The sequence below is a fragment of the Sciurus vulgaris genome, assembly GCF_902686455.1.
Source record: "Sciurus vulgaris genome assembly, chromosome: X".
In the NCBI taxonomy this organism is placed as follows: domain Eukaryota; kingdom Metazoa; phylum Chordata; class Mammalia; order Rodentia; family Sciuridae; genus Sciurus; species Sciurus vulgaris.
In genome coordinates, this window is record NC_136471.1 from 71,416,955 (window position 1) to 71,422,954 (window position 6,000).

A 6,000-nucleotide genomic window follows, 5' to 3' on the forward strand; every position below is an offset into this window, starting at 1 on the left:
ATTAATCCACTGATGAATTTAGAACCCTCATTATCCAATCATTTTCTGAAAGCCCCAACCCAAATATTGATGTAATTGGAAACAAGTCTTCAACACATCATGAGATTTTGGAAGACATCTCAGATACAAACTACAACAAGAACTAAAGAGAAATTCACCAGAGATGATAGATGATTGTTAAATAAGCACATTAAAGAGGTTCATCATTATAAGCCACTATGGAAATGCAAATTAAAGCCATAATTATACACAATACACTTAATTAAGGGTTAAAATAAAACGTGATTATATTAATATTGGTGGAGTTGCAAAGTGGTAAAATCTTCTCATGAGCAACAGAAAGTATTATAGCCACTGTGGAAACAGTATCATACTTTCTCATAAAGTTAAAAATAAACTTACTATGTGAACCAAAAATATTACTCCAGTGCATTTAACATGGATGGCTGAAAATTTTGTTTATAAAATTTCCCTTATGCATATGTTTACATCAGCTTCATATGCAATAATCAAAAACCAAATAACCTAGTGACAGTCAATGGATAAATGGATAAAAAGAATGGTAATTCATATTATGCACTATGCCCAAACTATTAATACATACAAAGTGTGGTAGAATCTCAAAGTAATGATGCATAGTGGGAAACTCTTAAAGGATCACATATTACATGAATATGTTTTCATTTTGTAACATTCTGAAAATGAAAAATATTTATAGTAATTGAGAACAAGGAAAGTTAAATAGAAGTTTTGGGAACTAATTTTATATCTTTCTATGTGATTCTACACATATTTGCAAATATAATTTTAAAAATACTGGCCAAACCATGTATTGGCAAGTTTTTGAAGTGATATATTTGTGTGGTTTATTGAATGCTGATTATAGTTCAATAAAGCTGTTTATTTTAAGGAAAGATTTTATAAAGGCTGCTTTTGAGGAGATAGTATGCTGTGTCAGAAGGATGATAAACTGGTAGCCTGAAGCAATTTGATTAAATCCTCAAGTCTTCCTAGAGGTCCACAGTTATGACTGTATAGAGAACACTAAATGACTAAACCAACCTAGATTTCAATAGGAAAGGGAAATAAGGCTGCCATTTGAGAAAAAGTGTATATTAACCATGACATATATGGCCTAAATGGAAGTTCAAATTTTGAATTAGATTTTCAGTTATCAGGAGCCTAGATGGTGAATTTCTGACAAAAATATTTTAATACAAACTTAAAGGGCTTCTTTTGCAATATAAATAGAGAAGAATTGATGGGAAATAGAAAAATTTACAATTTAATCAAGAGGACAATCATGGTTTTTTGCATTTACATAGAATTAAAAGATTTACATGGAATTGTGGGAAGTAATTAATGTGCCATTAAGATGTTAAGATAAAATTACTTCATCTAAAGAAGGAACAAATTGAAAACAAAAATCTTTGATCTCAAAAATGTCCAGCTCTTATAAGAGCCACCCAGACTCACAAAATATTTGACCTAAAGAGGAAACAGGTAAGTGACCCCAATTAAGTAATATATAATTTATTAAGTGACTAATCTGTGTACAAATCAATGTGCCTAGGACACAATGAAACAACACCATGGACCCCATTCTTGGATTTCTGTTAGATGTGCCTAAATAGAATCAGCTGCACTGAACCTAAAAAGGTTTTTCTTTATAGGGTACTAAATCAAGGCTATGAAAATATATTGGTCAGTTCAATAAGTGTCATACATTATATCTGCTTAACTTCTAATCATCTGAACATCAAAATAGACTGTTAAGAAAATGAATGACATGATGGGAGCAAAGGATGGAAGGTATTAATGAGATATTATGGATGGAGTAATTAAATTTAGGTAATAAGGATTTCAAATAGTATGAAGTGAGTGGAAGTAAAATGGAAGTATGAAATGGATGTAAGATGGAAAAGGAATAATGATCAGGATTTGGGGACTTGTTAGGTATGACAGCAAGGAAAAGTGAAGAACCAAATAAAACTGGGAAAGCATGATTTCAGATCTGACTGCATCATAATCTCCTACTAGGAAAGTGCAAGTTTACGTGCTTAAACTGCATATTTATGGGTTTCATCCTAAACCAATGAATTCATAGTGTCTGGGCATTTTGCCTGGAAATCTTTTTTAACAAAACAAAGTCAGTTTATTTAATATACTATAAAATTTTTAATATGAATGATTCTTTAAGGCTTTTAAAATGAATGACCAAAGTATCATTTATTTTCAGGGTGTTGGGCATTCAGAAGGAAAGTCATGAGAGGCAGGAATAGGAAAAGAATATATTTGGTTTCAAGAGTAATGTGTAGACCTCAAGGGGCCTTTGTTCTCAGTGATTAGAAATATGTTCTCAATCTCAGTATATACTTGCTCTTGGGAATCTTCCATTAGTTCTTAAGCCAAATACTAGGTAACAGTTCCTATTGTTGTCAACTAACCAACCACACACAGGCTCCCTGATTAAGGTTAGCAAGCACACTGGTTCACAAGAAACTATTCAAGTTTTAGCACTGAATCTCCACCAACATGAAAAAAAAAAAAAAGAAAACTTCAGACTTAGGCAAAGAGGAATGATGAAGAACTCTACTCTCAATGACCTTGATTTCAGAATTCAGGCCTGCAGAAATATGTGTTGGTTGAAGCCATCAAGTATTTAGTATTTGTTATGAAAGCCATATGTATCTGTCGAATATATAAAAGCAATTTATAAGCTTCCAAGCACTATAATCATTATGATAAATGAGAATGATAGACACACCAGTTTTAATGTGTACCAAGAAAGTTGGATTATATAAAACACATTGCAGCCAGAGTTTTTCCAAAACCTTTGCAAAAAACGAGTAGTCTGTACTGATATAAAATTAATCAATAAATTGTAACTTATCCTTCCTCTGATTAAAATTATATAGTTGAATTTTATTATTAAAATAATAAAGGCTGCATCTAGGCTGCTCTTAATAAATACCAAAGTGACCTTTAAAGCTAATTTACAAAATACATACAATTAAAAGACAATGAGTCTCACTACTTACTGAGCATATAGTTATTATGATAATATCCTAATCATTTATAATCATTAGAAGATAAAACATCAACCACTGTGGATTTACTGATGCAAGAACTATGTCTCTTTGTTCCAAGCTTCTAATATAAAGTGAATGTCAGGGGAAAATATTGCACTGGAAAATAATGATGAATTAAAAAATCTTAAGGGCATGAGAATAATAGCATGTCATTGAAATTGAAGTTTGAGATGAAACTAGATTCTCTGCTTCTACTTGCAGGTGGGGGCTGCATGAACTGCAGGTCTCTGGAATTCAGAAAGTCTATTGTAGTAGTAGTAGCTAATCAAGGTAGGTGCTGCAACCTGCAGGACTGAACCCTAGAAACCTGTGAGGGGTGATGGGGGATTAAGAATGATAAAATTATGGCATTTGCAGGCAAATGGATGAAATTGGAGAATATCATGCTAAGTGAGATAAACCAATCTCAAAAAGCCAAAGGACGAATGATATCGCTAATAAGTGGAGGATGACACATAATGGGGGGGAGGGAAGGTTTAGTGTTAGGGTTAGAGTTAGGGTTAGGGAGGGGGGCAAGTATGGAGGAAGGAAGGACTGTATAGAGGGTAAAGAGGGGTGGGAGGGGTGGGGGGAAGGGAAAAAATAACAGAATGAATCAAACAACATTACTCTATGTAAATTTATGATTACACAAATGGTATGCCTTTACGCCATGTACAAACAGAGAAACAACATGTATCCCATTTGTTTACAATAAAAAAAAATAAATAAATAAAAAAAAAAAAAAGAAAGACACACATACACTTGCAGAGAGGAAGATGGGTTCATGTGGGACAGCGACCTCTGATGGAGGAATAGTGACCCAGAGCTAGCTCAGCACGTTTATTATATAGGGTCTCACTGTCCAAAAGTTAAAACTATAGGGGTGTTGTTCTTTGTGCACTAAAAGGTTACAGAACTAGAAACATTTTTGTAGTTATTCTACTGTTGCAGTGTTAGGAACATCCTGTTATTATTCTACTGCACCCAGGATATAAATCCTAGATTAAGCATTTAGGTTAAATCCTAGATTAAATCCTAGGTAAATCCTAGATTAAACATTTGGGAAGTAACCACTGAGCTAAGACTCAACAATAAGACCCCTTACTGCTTAGCATATCACAACCCCATAAATTTACTGGTGAACTCTTAATGACATAAAGTTCAAAAAGGCTCTTCTTATCTTTTGAGTCTACCCATTGAAGATACTAGGCACTCTGTGCAGGCTGAGAAATATGACCTACACCTTCCAAATCAGTGCAGGCCCTTTGTAAAGACCAATCTATAGATCGATGCATGTATATATAACAGATACATCTGCCCCAATATGTATAACACCTGGAAATTTTTTTTTCCATTTATTTTAAGCTTCAATTGGGGTCACTCCTCCCTAACTAACTGAGCCCAGTATTCCCTATATGATGACCCAAACCCTTTATTACCTCAGGGTTCATTTCACAGAATTTTTCCTGTTGATTAATGATGCAAGAGAAAAATTTGAGTTATGTTATTTTCTTGGATTACCTGAACAATGGAACTCCCATTGTTTACCCTGTAAAATCTGGATCTATCAATCCAGGTGATACTTGAAATTCCTTCATAGTCAGACTACTCCATCCTGATATAAGTCCCACTGTGTCAGAGGTCAAAGGACCATAAACACCAGTAGGTATAGTCTCAGGTCCCATTTCCAGTGTTAATGCATATCTGGCATTGGAATGGAGGTCCAATCCTGCATTTCCTACCATGGCCCTGTAAAGTTACTTGATCGGAGGGACACAGGGCATGTCCAGATTGTTTGACTGCTCTGAAGTGAGTGACAGTGCCGCATTCTTTGGCAGTATGAAGGTTCCCCATTTCCCATCTGAGGTGATAAAGACTGTCCATCCACATTTGTCTATGATCTACACTCATTAGCCCAGTGTCTACCCTGATGGCAATGTGGACACAGCCCTGGTTGGGATAGTGGTGCCAATGAAAATTAGGCCTTGATATTATTTTGGCCAGACTTGCCACAGTTGAATCATGCCCCTTTGAAGTTCTTATTTTTCCAGGCAGGCCACAAAGCTTCCTTCAGGGCCACAGCCATGGCTACTCCCTGAACTTATGCACTACTAATGTCAGCATAGAGACAAAGTCAGAAACCATTCCCTTCTTTTTATAATGATGGATTGTCTCCTGATTGGCCTTGTCAATATTTTTGAAAGCCAACTCTGTAACAAATAAATTACTGGTTTTTGGATCCCCCATCCCTAAGCTAACAGTTTGATACAACCATGCAACAAAATCTGCATAAGGCTCATCAGGACCCTGTCTAATCTTGTTTATGTGCATTGTTTTTTCTCCCTTGGTTTTCAAGTCTCTCCATGCTCACTTAGCATATATGTTTATTTGTTGATAAGTTTGTAGTTCAAAATTTAACTGATAGCCTAAATCAGCTTATTGTCCAGTTCTATTCAGCATTTCCAGGGTAATATTAACTCTATGAGCCTGATTCCTCTCAGTGTGGTCTACACTAAGCTCCATCCAGTTAGATTTCCATATGAGATAATCATCTGATAAACAGGCTTTGGCTAATGTAAGCCAATCACTGGATAGTAAGGCTTCACTGGTAAGAGTCTCTAATAGGCTTTATACAAAGGGTGCTGTGGGTTCATATATAGAGCATGCAGACTTAAGTTCCTTAAAGGTTTAAAAAGGAATGGGCTAATGTGATCAAATCAGCTGACCAGGATTATTAGGGTCAGCATGTTCAAAAACAGGATACTCTGAAAATCTCCATTGTCTCCCCCAGCTGTCCTTGCTGTCCCAAGACCCTGCTGCAATGGCCACAACATTTCTACCTGGGTACCCATATCTTTAATTTTGTATTGAACATGGGCCACATAGCGGAGCAGAAACAGTTGTAGCAAGGTTAGAAAAATTGAGA